This window comes from Petaurus breviceps, unplaced genomic scaffold, assembly GCF_028583685.1.
Source record: "Petaurus breviceps papuanus isolate PSGF00001 unplaced genomic scaffold, PetGlider_PUasm1.0 318, whole genome shotgun sequence".
NCBI classification, from domain to species: domain Eukaryota; kingdom Metazoa; phylum Chordata; class Mammalia; order Diprotodontia; family Petauridae; genus Petaurus; species Petaurus breviceps.
Window position 1 is genome coordinate 192,988 of NW_027186078.1, and position 18,057 is coordinate 211,044.

General features: G+C 39.5%; 2 protein-coding genes and 2 pseudogenes across 2 annotated transcripts in view; 3 read left to right on the top strand and 1 right to left on the bottom strand.

Annotated features, from left to right (window-relative positions):
• The window catches only part of LOC138167878 (large ribosomal subunit protein uL2), a 241,962-nt gene that overhangs the window by 57,075 nt on the left and 166,830 nt on the right, over window positions 1–18,057 (top strand). The gene's annotated exons all lie outside the window — the stretch shown is intronic.
• Window positions 1–18,057, bottom strand: part of LOC138167875 (zinc finger protein 271-like) — a 31,393-nt gene that overhangs the window by 12,493 nt on the left and 843 nt on the right. The gene's annotated exons all lie outside the window — the stretch shown is intronic.
• On the top strand, window positions 8,427–9,047 carry LOC138167879 (small ribosomal subunit protein uS4-like; annotated as a pseudogene).
• Window positions 9,318–12,309, top strand: LOC138167885 (voltage-dependent calcium channel gamma-1 subunit pseudogene; annotated as a pseudogene).

Consider the following 18,057-nt stretch of genomic DNA (forward strand, 5'->3'; position numbering starts at 1 on the left):
AAAGAATATGCTAGTGATGACATGGGTATTGGGGCAGCTAGGTGGCACAGTGAATAGAGCACCGGCCCTGGAGTCAGGAGGACCTGAGTTCAAATCTGACCTCAAACACTTGACACACTTACTAGCTGTTTGACCTTGGGCAAGTCACTTAACCCCAATCGCCCTGCCTTCCCCCCTCCAAAAAAGCAAAAAAACAAAAACAAACAAAAAAACAACACAATTACATGAGTGTTTACGTATTTCTTGAATATAAAGGAACTATACATATTGGTGTGAGCCCCCCCTGGAGAGGTAGTTAAGTGATAGAATAAACTTTAGAAGAGGACAGAAATTTAAAACAGGATGCTCACCTACCTGAAATGGGAACAGAGAATAGGAGTAACAGTTCCTTTCAATTTTATATTCCTTTCACAATTTTCCTAGGTCTCCTATCTGCAAACATGACATATGTGTAAGAAAAATCTGACACAACTATACCCATGTTTGCCCAGTGTAACAGATGAGAGATTGGGGGAAGGGGAAGTAAGGGAAGGAAAATGACATTAGGAAAATATGAATTCTTCAGTTTGTTTGAAAGAACTGGGAATATTTAGCCTGGAGAAAAGAATCCTTAAATGGGACCTTGATAGCAATCTTCCAATAAAATGTAATATTTATGAATGACAATATCCATAGGTTGTGTGAGTCTGATAATTTATGTAAAATGCTTTGTAAGCTATAAATCACTACATAATTTGCCAGTAGTTATTATTAATGTAGCCATTAATAAGTTTTTGAATGGTTGTCCTATAGAAGGATTAGACATATGCTCTTCATGAGAACCAAATGAGACAACATGTGTAAAGTGTTTTATAAACCTTAAAGCACCACATAAGTGGGATATTGGGTAACAGACAAAGTGAAACAGAGATCTGAAGGCTGAGCCAGAAATGGACAAAGAGTGGTTTTTTTTTTTTTTAAAAGAGTAAGAAGCTAGAATCATCAACCAATCAAGTATTTATTAAGCACCTATGGTGTGTCAGGCAGTGGGAAATACAAAAAAACAAAGGATAAAATCATTCCTACTCACAATGACCTTACATTCTAATGGAGGAGACAACAAATAGATACAAATATATATAGTATAAATAAAAATATATAAAAAGTAGTTAAATAGGTAGGAGGAAAGGCATCATCAGTTAGGGGAATCAGCAAAGGTTTCAAGAATCTTAAAGAAGAGATGGCCTCTAAGAGGCAGAGGTTAAGGATGTACTACATTCTAGCCATGAAGAAAAACCAGAATAAAGACATTGGGATAGATGATGGAGTACTGTTTGCAAAGAACAGAGAGAAAGACAATTTGGCTTAATTACAAAGTGTGGGAAGGAGGAGCAATGTCCAGTGTGGCTGGCAAGATAATTTGAGGCCAGGTTTTTTAGGGTTCTAAAAGCTAATAATAGGAGCTTATATTTTATTTAGAGGTGACAGGAAATCACTAGAATTAGCTGAGTAGGAAAATCACATGGTAATGTTTGTGCTTAAGGAAAGTTACTTTGGCACCCATGTGTAGGATGGAGTGGAGTAGTGACAGATTAGAGGCAGGGAGACCAACTGAAGGCTACTGCAATAATCTAAGTGAAAGGTGATGAAAAACTGGACTAGGACAGTATGAGCAATGAATGGGTCAGATGTGAGAGACATCATGAAGGTAGAAGTGACAAGATTTGTCAACTGAATGCATATGTAAGATAAGGAAGAGGAGATGAGGATAATGATCTGAGACACTAGAAGGTTGCCTTTGGCTGAAAGAGGGAAGTTTCAAAGAGGTGAAGGTTTTGGAGAAAAGATGAGTTCAGTTTCTCTAGGATATTCCGTGTGAAATGTCCAATAAGCAATTGGTATGGCAGGACTGGAGTTCAGAGGAGAGAATGGGACCAGAGTTGTTCAAGGGGTCATATGTGAGAGATGTAAAGATAGAAAAAGCAAGATTTGGAAACTGATTGAATACAAGGGTGAGGGAGAGTAAATCCATGATAAAGCCAAGATTATAAACTTGGGAGAAATTGCTAATTTTTAACATTAATTCTGGAAAAAAAAATACAAGAGATTATTACAGGTATGGTGATCCCCAACCATCCATTCATTAAGAATGTATCATGACACTGGATTAAAAAAATAGAAAAGTATATCATAGTAACATAATAAATAAAAAATACCCAGAAGGTAATACGCACAACAGTTCAGTATTTGATAAGGCCAAGAACACAAACTACTAGGGGAAGGAATCCTTATTTGATAAAAATATCTGAGGAAACATGGCAGAAATTAAGTTTAGACAAGTTATTTACATAATATGCTATAAGGTCAAAATAAATACATGACGTAAATATAAAAGATTACATCATCAAAAATTAGAGGTGAAGAAGGTACTTTTCAGATCTAACCTATGGTTAGAAGAATTCCTAACCAAACAAGAGATAGAGATGATAAAAAAAAAACTCCAGATATTTTCAATAACATAAAATTAAAAATCTTATGTATGAAGAGAATCAGTATAGCTAAAATGAGACATTGGCTAACTAAGAAAAAAATTCTTTGCATCAAATATTCCTGACAAAAGTCTCACAAATATATGACCAATACATAAATGGTTGAAGAATATTAAGTTTTCAAAAGAAAAAAATACAAATTATCAACAACTATAAGGAAACATGCTCCAAATCATTAAAATTAAGAGAAATGCAAAATAAAACAACTCTGAGGTTTTGCCTCATGCCCATCAAATTGGAAAATATGAGGAAAACATTCTTTGGCCCCCAACTAATCACTCCCTTATTCCCACCCTTCTCAATCTTATCCCACCAAAAGCTGCCCACCCTCTCCACTGTGCTCTCTGGAATTCCTACTCCGTGGGTAACAAACTTGCTTTCATGTTAAACTTTTCCTTTTCCTGATCCTTTCATATTCTTGCACCCACTGAGATCTGGCTCCCTCCTGATGACCCAGCTTTTCTAGCCACCCTTTTTGGCCCTAGTTGTACACACCCACAACTCCATTTATCATGGTAAATAATTGAAATTGGAATACTCCTTGCTCTCTATTGTCATTTCCAGGTACTCCCTTTACCACTATCACTCAATAATTTCTCTTCCTTTCAGAGTGATACAATCCATATTTTTCACCCTATCAAGTTGCTGGTAGCTATTGGCTACTGATCTCAAAGACACTCACCTTTCTTCAGAGTTCACAATCTCCAACTCCTACCCCCATAGACACAAATTGCTACTTCTGCAAGCACCTTAACCTCCCACTTCCTCAATTTTCTTATTTATCATGATCTACTCCTCCACCCTATCTCAGCTACACACAGTCATGCATTTGATCATGTCATCATCCATAAATATACTATTTCCATGTTCATGAACTCAGAAATTATCTAATCACAGTTTGTCATCTTCTACCTCTCCCTCAGCCTTGTAGCCCCCAAATCTGATCTTCATCTTCCCCATGACAGTCAATCATTCCACTCCTCAATTCTTTTCCAGGTCATCACAACCCATACTGGCTATACACTCTCCTCCTTCTATAACTTGACCCCTTAGTGAACTATTTCTACTCTAAATTGTTTTCTCCCTAGTTTCTTGCCCACTTATCTTATTTTTTTTTATCTTTTTTTTTTTTGGCAGGGGCAATTGGGGTTAAGTGACTTGCCCAAGGTCACAGCTAATTTTTGTGTTAAGTGTCTGAGGTTGGATTTGAACTCAGGTCATCCTGACTCCAGGGCCGGTGCTCTATTCACTGTACCACCTATCTGCCCCTGGCCACTTATCTTATTAAAGATGATACCCTGATATGCCTCAACCCTGGATTACCCTCACTACCCACTATCTCTGATCCTACACATGCTGCTAAATAATAATGGAGAAAATCACACAACTGGCTTTTCCAAACCTCAAATTTTATCCCTCTCAAATTTCTCATAGCTCCCCCTTCTCCCACCCTCTCAATTGAGAACCTTGCCTCTGATTTCACTAAAAAAAAAAAAAGAGAGACCATTCATTGAGAGTGCTCTCTTCTCATTTCCATCAAGATCCCTTCTACCAATTTCTCTTCCTTCAGCCCTGTTTCACTTGAAGAGGTGTCCCTTCTCCCTTCCAAGGCAAATCCCTCTACAGGCACAAGCAATCCCATTCCATCCCATCTTCTCCAGCAGATTGCCCTTCATATCATCTCTCACTAATCTTCACACTCTGCCTGTCTAGTGACTACTTCTCTACTACTTATAACCACACCTATCTTTCCTTCATCCTCAAAAAACCACCCGTCCTTGCTAGCTATCATCTTTTATCTCTACTTTCTCTTCTGGCTAGATTCCTTGAGAAGATTGTCTGCAATGCATGCCTCTGCTTCCTTTTCTCTCACCCCCTTCTTAATTCTCTGCAGTCTAGCTTCTAATATCATCATTCAAGTGATACTACTCTCTCCAAAGTTACCAATGATCTCAATTAACAAACCTAATGTTCTTTTCTCATTCCTCATCCTTCATTATCTCTCTGCAGTCTTTGACGCTGTGGATCACCCTGTCTTACTGTATGCTCTCTCCTTTCTAGGTTTTTGTCATACTGCCTCCTCCTGGTTCTCCTCCTATGTGAGAGATGTAAAGATAGAAAAAGCAAGATTTGGAAACTGATTGAATACAAGGGTGAGGGAGAGTAAATCCATGATAAAGCCAAGATTATAAACTTGGGAGAAGTCCTGGCGGACTGCTCCTTCTTAGTCTCCTTTGCTGGATCTCCATCCAGGGCACAACCACTAACCATGGGGGACCTCTAAGGCTCTATCCTATGCCTTCTTCTCCTTTGAAACTATAATACTTGGTGATCTCATCAGCTCTCATGGATTCAATTATTATTTATATACAGATGAATTCTCAGATCTATTTATCCAGCCCCCAACCTCTTTGCTGATGTCTACTCTGACATCTCCAACTTCCTGTCGAACATGGAAAACTGATATCTTAAACTCAACATGTGCAAAACTGAATTCCTTATCTTTTCCCACAAACTTTTCCTAACTTCACTCTTACTGTGGAAGGTAACACTACTCCCAGTTACCCAGGCATGAAATATAGGTGTCATCCTCAACTCCTCACTCTCTCTCACCTCCAAAATCCAATTCGCTGCCAAGTCTTGTCATTTCTACTTTGTAACATCTTTCATGTATGACCTCTTCTCTCTAACACTGCCATCACCCTAATGCAGCCCTTATCACATTATGCCTGACTACAATGCAAGCTTACAAAAATCTCTCCCAATTCAAATCCATCCTCCACTCAGATTTCAAACTGATCTTCCTGAAACACAAGTCTGACCATATTATCCCTTTATTCAATCAACTCCAGTGACTCCCTATTGCCTCCGGGATCAAATATAAAATCCTGTTTGTTTTTAAAGCTCTCCATAGCTTGTCCACTTCCTACCTTTCCAGTCTTCTGATACCTTACATTCCAACTGTATGTGTCAGAAGACCACTCACCCAAAATGACTCAGAGACTTCTCAAAGTAGAAGCAAAAACTTTATTACTATATTTCTCGAGAAAGGGTGTCCCCAAATCCAACAAGAAAGTCAGAAGGGAGGAGAGCACTACAGAAGGCAAAAGCAAGATTATAAAAACCTAACATGGGAATTCCACACCTTCTCCACTGTCCCACCTTACCATTGGTTGGTAAGGCAAGCTCACAGTCTTATTAATGCCAACCAATCAGTGCAAAACCCTCTCTATTCATTACCTTAATTATTACTAATGAGGCTCTAATTTTGTTAGATAACATACATAATACATGAGGTCCACCACGCAAGTGCAGTAACAACCTCAGAATACTGACCCCCCTTCAGTCCAACCTAGATGTGTCCTTATCTGGGCCTGAGTGTCCCAAGGCCACTGTCTGCTTTCTGATTAGTCAAATCCACCTGCTGCTGCCAGCTCCTTTTATTCTACATTATTTCATTCTTAGTATTATCTAGGAGTTTTCTGGGAACTAGGAACCCAACTTCTTCCCAAGGCTACTGCCTCAACTCTTCCCAAGGCTACTGTCTGGTACTTTTTATCAGTAGTCTTGTTTCAGGAATTCTTGCAGTTCTATAGAAACTTAACCCTTTGCTACCTCTCACACTACTATTCCTTTCTCCAAACTAAAAACACCTCTAATTTGGTCTCAATAGTTAATCCAATCAATTGTATTAATACTCAATAGCTCTTACATTACCTTGAAATACACAATGACCTACTTATCTATATAGGGAAACAATACTGAACTTAGTTACAAAGTATTAGGAAGTAATAAGAATGTATATAGGATGTTCAGAATGGGGAAACTTCACTGAGTTATCCCTCACACTCCCCTTCCAAGTCCAACATATTCTATGATTCTCCTTGCTGTAACTAGAACTAAACATTCCAGGCATTCTGACTTGCTATCCTCCATGCCTGAAACCCTCTCCCTCCTCATCTCCAACTCCTGGCTTCCCAGGCTTCTTTCGAGTCTCACCTAAAGTTCCACCATTTTGAAGAAGCCTTTCCCAATTCCCTTTAATGTGATTAGCTCTACATTATCCTGTATCTAACTTGTTTGTGCATAGTTGTTTGCATGCTGTCTCTGCAATTTGATTTTAAGTTCTTTGAAAACAGAGACTGTCTTTTACCTTTCTTTGTATTCCCGGAGATTAACACAAAGCCTGCCACATAGCAGCTACTTAATAAATGCTTATTGATTACTGACTGACTGACAGGAAAGTTAATTTGGAGACAATGTGGAGAATTACTAAAATACTATTGGTAGAGTTGTCAATTGGTTTAACTGTTTTGAAGAACAATTTGTAATTATGTGAGAAAATCACAAAACTCTTCATACTCTTTGATCCAGCAATCCCACTAATGGACAAACATCATAAGGATGTGAAGGCAGAAGGAAAGTTACCATATAAACCAAAAAATTCATAGAAGCACTTTCTGTGGTAGCAAAAAATTGGAAACAAGGTATGTACCCAGTGACTGGGGAAAGGATGAACAAACTGGAATATTACTGAACTGTAAGAAATGACAAAAATGAGGAATTCAAAGAAACATGGGGGGATTTGCAGTGAAGTCATACAGAGTGAAAAAAAGAAGAACCATGAGAAGAGAAGACTTTGGAAGGAAATGATTATTGTTTTCAAATATTCAGAGTTGTCAAACAGAAGAATTGAACTTACTTTGCCTTGGCCTAAAATGCAGAATTAGGACAGTGTTCTACACATCACTGGTACTTAAATAGTATTTACTGAATTGAACAATAGGTGAAAGCTACAGAGAGGTACCCTTAATCTCTCTGTGCCTTATTTCTCATCTATAAAATGAGGGGACTGGATTAGAAAACCTAGGAAAATTTCCTAATGATTAGAGCTGTACAAAAACATGATGAACTTCCTCTTAATGATTTCCCTGTCACTGGAGGGCTTTAAACAAAGGCTAGATGATCACTTTAGGTTTTAGAGGGGGTTGGTGCTTCCAGATTCCTTCTGGCTAGATGCATGTCCTTTTCCACTATGAAGTTCTATACTTCTGTGTACACAAGAAGCCCAGAGGAAAGGGCTCAGGGAGAAGGGTAGCCCTTAATCCCAAGACTTCTCTGGCTTTCTGGGGAACAAAATTGGGCTTCAGTTCTCTCAAGAACAGCAGTATACCAGAAAAAGAAGTTCCTGGGTGAGAGAAAGAACTAAGGGTACCCTAGAAATCCAACAGTAAAAGGATTTCTAGAAAAAAAAGGATCTCTAGATAGAGATAGGCCTCACTTGAGGCCTCGATGACAGGAGGTCAGCTGTCATCACCTGGTCTTCTTGGTTCCCCTCCAAGGTTTGACAGGAGCAGACACCTTTACGAGAAGAAAAGGAACCATGAGTAAAAAAGCTGTGCCCTAGCTCTGCCCAACAATCTTATTCTGGAATTCTACAAGAGTCCCCGTTAGAGGGGCAGTTAGGTGGTGCAATGAATAGAGTACCAGCCCTGAAGTCAGGAGGACCTGAGTTCAAAATCCAGCCTCAGACACTTGACACTTTACTAGCTGTGTGACCTTGGGCAAATCACTTAACCCCAATTGCCTTGCCCTCCCCCCTCCAAAAAAAGTCCCCATTAGGCTTTCTGGAACCCTCAGTTCATTAAATTGCATACTACAGAGTAGGTACCAACTGGGCATATGGTAGACTGTATAACCTCCCCACATCATGAGGGTTAGTGTGTTAAAGGTTGCCTAGAACATGCCCTCCTGTAGTCTAAAAGCCCTATCTTATATGTCAAAGACAACTTGGAGATGGCAAGGCATATTAGAAGAAAAATGAGGATACTAGTTTACTTAAGAATAAAGGGCTCTCCCCGCAGGCTGAGAAGCGTGAAGGAGACGCAGGCCAGACCGTCCTGCTAAGCCAATATGCTGGTCGCCAGGAGCTGGGTGTGTCGTTAGATGTATGTGATGCCGCGGCGGCCCTTCCAGATGTCGTGCTTGGACCAGGAGCTAAAGCTGATTGGGGAGTACGGGCCGCGCAACAAGCGCGAGGGGTGGCCGGTCAAGTTCACGCTGGCCAAGATCCACAAGGTGGCGCGGAAGCTGCTCACGCTGGACGAGAAGGACCCGCGGCGGCTGTTCGAAGGTAACGCCCTGCTGCGGCGGCTGGTGCGCATCGGCGTCCTGGACGAGGGCAAGATAAAGCTGGACTACATGCTGGGCCTGAAGATCTAGGACTTCCTGGAGCGGCGCCTGCAGACGCAGGTCTTCAAGCTGGGTCGGGCCAAGTTCATCCACCGCGCGCCGGTGCTCATCCGCCAGAGGCACATCAGGGTCCGAAAGCAGGTGGTGAACATCCAACATCCCCTCCTTCATCATGCGCCTTGACTTCTCCCTGCGCTCGCCCTACGGCGGTGGCTGGGCTGGCATGGTCAAGAGGAAGAATGCCAAGAAGGGCCAGGGAGGGGCAGTTACCCGCAACTACGAGGAGGAAGATTAAACGCGCCCCTCTCCCCTAAGCTTGCCACATTGGAATAAAGCTCTTTGACTTGAAAAAAAAAAAAATAAAGGGTTCTGCAGAAAAGGACAATAAAGTTGGAGAGGTGGGGGATCTTGAATTCCACAGTAAAAAAAAAAAAGTAGTTTTATTCTGTAGATTACACAAAAATTTGTAGTTGAAAAGCACCTCAGAGATCGTCTTATCCGTAGTTGAACATGAATCCCTCTTAAAATAAACCTGACCAGTGATTATCAAACTACTTTTGGTGGCAGAACCCTTCACTTTAAAAAAAAAAGGAGGGGATGGGGCAGGAACTAAAAGACTGGTGAAAACTTCGTGAAATCTTTTTTAAAATGTTATAAACCCCATTATTCTTCGCAACAATTTCAGTCCCAATCTAACAATCTCACAACCTCCAAGTCTAGCCATGCTGCTTACCAGCTATGTGACTTTGGGCAAATTTTCTTATTTCTATAGGCCTTAGTTTCCTCATCCATTAAATGGGGGCAATTTTTCTACTACTTAGTTCACAGAGTTGTGAGAAAAGTACTTTGTTGATCTTAAAGCACTGTAAAACTGTGAACTGTTGTTATGAAGGATGTGATTGGTTGCTATTTTTTTTCCTTTAACAACAATATTTGCTCCAATACCTCACTTTGTAAGATAAAGTGAAAAACTTCCTAACAATTGGTGTATCTTGCTTGTAAATTTTTTTTAATTTATTTTCTGAAACTACAAAACTACTAACATAATATCAGAATAATTAGATGTAAATCTAAATTGGAAATAGTTAGGTGGCACAGGGCATAGAGCACTGGGTTTGAAATCAGGAAAATCTGAGTTGAAATCTAACCTCAGACACTTAATAACTGTGTGATCCTGGACAAGTCATTTCACCCCCATTTGCCTCAGTCCCTCATCTGTAAAACGTGGATGCACTGCAGAAGGAAACGGCAAACTGCTCCAGTATGTTTGCCAAGAAAACCCTATGGACTGGGGGTCACAAAGAGGCAGACACAAGTGGATAACAATATTATCACACTATTTGCATTTATTTGGTATTTGGGAGTCAATTCCTTGATGTTTATTTCACTGGCAAACTCTTGGTTATTACTCTCCTAACTCTTCATCCAAACTTTCCAGTTTTACCAAATTTTCCATACTGAGCACTGGTATAAAAAAAATCGTAACTAAATATAGATATTGATTATTTTACATGCACTTTGCTGACAGACTAACAATCAGCTGACTATATAACACATCACTGGATTCTTTCAGTGATTGATTCTAGATGACTAAAGAAGCCACCAGTCACATGATCAATTTCAACCAATTCCTAATAGTTCTCCACTGAACTGAATTATAACACAAAATTATAAATTTTAATTATAAATTATAAAACAATTATAACTTAACACATAAAGCAATATGGATGAGTTTGCTGTGTACCAGTCCACGACACTTTCCTTCATAGAACCTTGCATTGGAGAATCCCATTTTTCCAAAATGAACAGTTTGAGAAATGCTAGTGTAGGTGATGATTTATTTTATTCCCCCAAAGAACTCCAAAGCTTTCCTTCTCTCTTCCCTATTCCCCACCTCCAAGCCTCCATTTTTCAGCAAATAACCTACTTTCTTCCTTTACTGAGATGACTGAGGTCATCAAAGTGAACTTCTCAGCTTCCCTCTTACATTCCCCAAAATGCTTCTACATAATCATCTATTTTTTCCTATCTCTCTCCAGTCACAGAAATGGTATCATTACCACTCCTCACTAAGGTCAATCCTTCTCTCTGAGCCTCTTTCCCATTCTCTCCTACCTCCTCATTGTTCTAATAATAATCCCTTCTCTCGCCTGATCTGGAGTCCATCTCCAGCCAGCGATTGGTCAGGCCCGCCCTGGGGCTAAAGCCTCGGCTTGGGGCTGGGCTCGGCTCCCAGAGCGCTGCGCTGGATTCCTGCCAGCCTGCCGGGCTGTCCTCTGCGGGAGAAAAGAACTGTTCGTACCTCTGCGGGAGAAAAGAACTGTTCGTACTTCGAGCATTTTAACCCAGGAGAGAGCTCAGAAATCTTTGAAGTCACCACCCAAAAAAAATACAGCATCTCTGCAGCAGCCATTTTCATATTCAGCATCGGTTTCACGATCATGGGGACCATCTTCATCCTTTTGTCCTTCAGGAAAAAGGAGGATTACCTTCTGAGACCCGCAACTCTGTTTTACACTTTTGCAGCTTTTGCAGGCCTCTGCATCATCGTCTCTGTGGAAGTCATGTGGCAGTCAATGAAGCGGATGACTGACCGTGAGGAGACGGTCTGGATAGAGTACTATTATTCCTGGTCCTTTGCTTGTGCCTGCACCTCCTTCATCCTCCTCTTCATCTGTGGCATTGCTCTCCTACTTATCTCCCTGCCCCGCATGCCCCAGAATCCCTGGGAGTCTTGTAAGGATGCTGAGCCTGAGCATTAGCTTAATTTCATCTTTTTTCTGATGACCTGGGCTGATGACTAGGGAAATATCAGCCTCCAAGGCTCTCTCTGTGGAAGACAAATGGCTGAGGCCAAGCAGAGGTAAAAAGTGGAGACAAGGATGTGGCGGCATCATCCCTATCCCCATCTGTAGTAACTGGGTATCCTTTCAAAGGGATATTTTCCCTTATCTGAGGTATCTTTTCCATCTATTCCAGTCCCATTCTTTATCTTTCTTCCATGCTCTCCTCTACACACCATGAAATAAAATGGTGTCTGGATGTGTGACATCTTCTCCAATTCCTATCACTACATTAGACCTACAGGCTACTATAGTTTTTTGCGTTCCTATTTGAATGTGATGGCCCTCTGCTCTAATCTGGTAGCAGAATGAGAGTCTAGAACCATATTTTCTACACTCCAAGCAGTGCCTATGGGTAGGGACATTGGGCAAGTGTGTGTGTCTCCTAGATGTTGCAGTTTTGGTTCATAATTGTTCCTGTACACAATTTCAAACTGGTTTCAGGTTGTCCTTTATAAACTACTCCATCCCTACATCCCACCCCCACTACATCATATAGCAGTTTTCTAATGCATAAGCAACTGGGAAGAAGTCCCCAGAGCAATGGATAGAGATTAACTTGTAGAAATAGCCAGCCCCTTCTCTACAGAGTGCCAAGGCACACTTTAGGACTACTTGGAATTCATTCCAAAGTGAATTCCTCCTGTTTGTCCTAATATTCATCACAATCCCCAAGGAGCATTTCCAACTGGGAAGAAATGAAGTGTGGATTAAAATAAAACTTCTATGAAAATGTAAAAAAAAAATGCCTTCTCTCACATATCTTCAATCTCCCTCTCCACAGGATCATAATCTTATATCCCTTTCCATTTATATCTTTTAATATGGTCATGTCTCTGGAATCCTAAGAAAAATCCTTTTCTTCAACCTTTCCATCTCATCCACCTACTATTCAGTCTTCTCTCCATTTCTAAACCAACTGAAAAAGGAAACATCAAATATAAACAACATTTCCAATGCCTTTTCAACCCCTTGCAATCTGGCTTTAGGTTCCATTCTCCATTAAAACTACTCTCTCGGAGGTTACCAATATATCAACAAACCCAATGAACTTTTTTTCAGTCTTCATCTTCTTTGAACTCTGCTGCTTCTGACAGTTAATCATTCCTTCCTCCTGGAGACTCTCTTTCCCTCCTAGGCTAGCCACTATACTCTTTGGTTTTTCTCCTACTTCTTTAACAACTCATGCTATCTCTGTCCTCTTCCCAACCTTTTACTGTGCTTGTCTCTGAAGACTATTTTTTAGCCTATGTTCAAAATCCAGCTTAGGTCACTACTCCCTCAGTGATCCCGGACAAATCACTTTACCTCTTTCAGACTCAGTTTTCTCAGTTGTAAAATGGGACAATAATAATAATTAGGTTGGGATCATTGTGAAGATCAAAGGAGATAATTACAAAATTTCTTTGCAAATCTTATAATATATAAATGTTATATATTATATAAGTGTTATATAAATGTCAGGTATTATTTTGTTATCATCGTTCATTCTTTCCCCTGACAATTTCATTCATTCCCATAGCAGAATGGTACATACTGCAAGTTTTGCCAGATTTGGAGTCAGGCAGGAGAAATCTCATTTTGAAATCTGCCTCTGAAACTTAATACCTTATTAAGTCACTTAACTTAAACTCGCTTTCTTCACCTATAGACTTATTTCCATGGATTTATGACCTTAACGTGAATACTCCTTCCAGAGGTACAAGTTACAATCCATCCATGCCTTCTCATCGGTGTAATTCTCATACATATCCTCCTACAAATCCTCCACTGGAAGTCCACCTAATATGCAAAGGGCATCCATGCCCCTAGATCTCAAAACCCTGTATAGAAAGAAAACAATGAGGCTGGCAAGCCCTCCATGGCTTTCACCCTTTGGCCAGTCCACTTTTTTTTCCAGTCATACATCTCTAAATATCCTCAATGCCAATTTTCTGCATGATTCTGTGTTAACAATAGGTTGCTCCCTGCTCATGCCTACCATGTACCTTTCTAATGATGTTTTGGTGTTGAGCCATAACTTTAATCATTCAGAAACAGTAGAAGTTCATGAAGTTGAAAAGACAGTCCTTTGTTTCAGGAAGAGTCTTACTCAAAGGCAAGGACTATCTTTCGCCTTTTGGGCACTTAGCAAAGTACAGAATAGGCATTTAATACATGTTTAATGAATTACTGAATGAATCTTGGGATCATTAAAAGGACTGCACAATTTCCAAACGAGAATCTGGCCTGTTTTCCTTCTCCAATTAAATTTTGAACCCAGCTCATTCATTATCTATTGGCAGTATCTATCTAATATGCATGGATTGATAGGCCATTCTATAGATTATTTATCTAATTGTGTATATTATCTGGACAACAGGCATTCTTTATCCACTCAATTTTTTTTAATGTGGATAATTAAGTAAAAATATTTTAATTGTGAATCTAATTTAGGCAACTCTGTAATAGTCTGGGTATTGATGTGCTCCATAAGAAACATAGGATGGATATCACCATCTATGGAGAACTCTTTTTCCACTTGGATGCTGAGATAGCCTTTTTTTTTTTCATTAATTTTTTTTTTCAATTAACAGTTTCTTAAGGGGAAAAAAAGGAAAACAAAACCCTAGTAACAAATATCAGGCTGGACATCTTCCATGACCATGGCAAACCCCTTGAACAAGCAAACATTTCCCCAGTTTAAGTCTCACAATATTAATAATCAGAGATCATCAAACAGTTATGTTCCAGCAACTTTTTTCATTTGTAATAAAACTTATAGTTAATTACCACACAGTATTATAGTTGGTATCATTCAAGATAATGTATGCAAGCATTTCACAAACCCCTAAATCATTACATGATTATCAATTATAATTTTTATTCAATTTTCACCTCTGTGCAGACCACACCCAAATCCAGACAGTTAACAAAATAATATTCTGAAAGCACAGATCTGACTGACTTCCCTGTTTAATGAATACCAGGAGCTCATTATTACCTCTAGAATCAAAGATGAACTCCTCTGTTCAACACTTAAAGCAGCAATCTGCCTTTCCTCCCTTACTGAACAATTACTTCCTTTTACATGTGCTAAGGTCCAGTAAAACCAGCCCTTTCATTATTCCTCATTCATAGCGCTCCAGCTCCCATCTTCATGCCGCCGTGCCTGGAATACTCTCCCTCCTCATGTTTGCCTCTTAGAATCCTTAGCCTCCTTCAGAGTTCTGCTCAAACTCCACTTCCTAAATGAGGCATTTCCTGGTAACTCCATTTATTATTAATCACCACCCCCAATTATATTTATTTTCTATAGGTGCAAGAATAGGAGGCAAGGTGGCCTGGTGGTTAGAGAGCTGGACTTGGAGTCAGGAAAATCTGGGTTCAAAACCCACCTCAGCTGCGTGAACATGGACAAGTCACTTAAGCTCTCTCAGTTTTCCTACAGGTCAAATGAAGATAATAATAGTACCTATTTTACATATCTGTTGTTAAGATTAAATGAGAAAATATAGGTAAAGCACTTTGCAACCTTAAAGTGATACATGCAATACCTTTTGTTGGCAAAGAACTGGAAATAAAGTAGATGCCCATTGATTGGGGAATGTCAAAACAAATTGTGATACATGAAATATTATTGTAATGTTAAACAAAAAAGTAACATGAATAGGGGCGGCCAGGTAGCACAGCGAGTAAGAGCACTGGTTCCAAATCCGGGCTCAGATACTTAGCACCACATCCAGAAATAACTGGCCTGTAACCTTAAGCAAGTTACTTAACCCTGATTGCTTAAAAAAAAAAAAAGTAATATGAATATAGAAAAGCAGGGACTTCCATGAATTGATTCAAAATGAAAGCAGAGCCAAGAAAACAATAGATATGACTGCAACTAATTGTAAATGGAAAGAACAAGCACAACATAATCGAAAATAAATGTTACAAAATTACAAAGAACAAGCCTGTTCAGAGGAAGAGATAAATGAAGACATCTCCTCCCACTGCTTTGCAGAGATAGGGTCCACAGGTGATAAACAGTGAATATATTGCCAGATTTTTTTTTTCAATGTATTGATTGAGTTTGCTGCTTGGTGTCTTTCTCTTTTTCTTTGAAAAAAAAAATCTTTGTTATGTAGAATGGCTTCTGGGGGAAATGGAAAAGGAAATTTAGGTAATGTAAGAACAAACTATATCAATAATATTTTTTAAATAAGAAAATTAATATTGTGAAATTATAAAGAACACACTTAATCTCGAAGAAGAGATATATAAGAACACACCTCACTCCCCACTCATTTACAGAAGCTGGGGGTCCACAAGTGAGGAGCACTGCATATGACCTCAGATTTTTTTCAATATTGATCAATTTGGATTTTTTCCTATTCTTTTTCTTTTAAAAATTCTGTTATTAGGAATTGCTGTGGGGGTGGGGGAGAATCAGAGAGAAATATGAACTACATAAAAACAAAAGATACCAAATTTCTTAAAAATAAAAGTGCCGTATAATTGTTAACTTGTTTGTCCTTTCTTCTAGAAGAGGACCATCATGATGATGATGATTACATACATATTTTCTCCCCCTCCACCACAGAATGGTAGCTCCTTGAAGGCAAGAGCTGTCTTATTTTTATCTTTGTATCCCCAAGAACTTAGTATAGTGGCAGGCACATACTAGGTGCTTAATAAAAGCTTGCTGATTGACCCACAGTGCCATATTGCCAATCCTGGTCTCACTTCACAGGAGCACAGAATTTTTAGTTTAGAGGGACTTTAGAGACTTCATTGAAATCATGCCTGAACAACAAGAATCCCCTTTGTCACACATTCAACAAATGGGAGTCTTTGTATGAAGACTTCCAACGAAGGAGAATGCACTAACTCCCAAAGCAGCCCCTTCCAATTTCAGATACTTTAAAAAGATACTTTTTAAAAAAGATACATCAAACTCAAATCTGCTTCTCCCTAACTTTCTCTCACTGGATCCTTTGTCCCACCCTCTGGTACTATGCAGAAAGTCCAATTCCTCTTCCATTTAATGGCCCTGCAAATACTTGAAGCCAGTTTTCATATGGCCATTGAAGTTGCCTATTATCCAGCCTAAATATCCTCAGTTCCTTCAATCATTCCTACTAGTACCATATCATAGCTAGCACTTATTTTTGTTGTTTAATCATGTCTGACTCTTTGTTACTCCATTTGGTTTTCTTAGCAAAGATACTGAAATGGTTTGCCATTTCCTTCTCTAGCTCATTTTACTGATGAGGAAACTGAGGCAAAAAGGGTTAAGCCCAGGGTCTCAGAGCTAGTATTGGAGTTCATATTTGAACACAGTCCTCCTGACTCCAGGCTCCACACTTCACACTGACACCTAGCTGCCCAGAATTTATATAATACTCCATATATATGTATACATACATATAAATATATGTATAATATAATTACATATTTATATATTATATATAATTATACATGTACAGGTGTAATATATATGGCACTCTAGCATTTATATAGCACTTAAAGGTCTGCAAAATGTTTTACAAATATTATGTCATTTGACTGTTAAGGAGAATCCCATAAACCTGGGAGGCAATTGCTATTATTCTCTTCATTTTAGAGAAGGAAACTGAGGTAGGCAGAAGTTAAGGGATCATAGGAAGTGTCCCGGTAGGATATGAAGACTCCCCCTCTAGCATTCTATTCACTAGGTCACATAGCCTTTACGTTGTTGTTATGTCTAGTTTATGTTCCCACTCGCCTTAACTACTTTGCCATCTACATACCCTGAGCTCTTTCCTTTCTATAGTCATACTGTCCTCTACATCTGTCATATCTTCCCTGACTCTTCCTCCCTTACCACCCTTGAAAGTCCAGTTTAAATTAACAAGCATTTATTAAGTGCATTTTATGTGCAAGGCCCCCAGATTACAAAGACAAAAAATAAGTCTCTGCTCTCATGGAGCTTACTCTCAATGGAGACACTGAGAAAAATAAATAGAAGACAGAAGGCAATAAGGGAAAGAATAGAACATTAACGACTAGGCTGGTGTATCCCCAGGGCTTAAGCACAAAGCCTGCCCCAAAGTAGGCAACATTTAATAATTGACTGATTGACGGATGGAGTAAAGTAACAAGGAAGAGATGGGATCTGAAAAGGGTCTTGAAGGAAAATACGGATTTTCAGAGGCAAGATGGAGAAGGGGCTGCATTCCAGGACTGTGGACATTTTGAATGTCCAATTCAGGTAAAAGCTAGTGCATTTTGGCTAGGCAAAGTACATAATGGGGGAATAATGTGAAATACACCTGAAAAGGTGGCCTGGAACTAGACTGCTAGTGCCTTTAAAAGCCAGGCTGAGGAGTTTGTATCTTATAGGCAATGGGAAGCCACTGAAGGTTTTTGAATGCAGGAAAGGCAAAGTCAGATCTGTGGCTTTGGGATGACTATAGGCAACTCGCTGCATTTCGGCAGCATTCATGGCAGACCGAATTGATGAAGAGAAAGATCTGAGAAAGGGA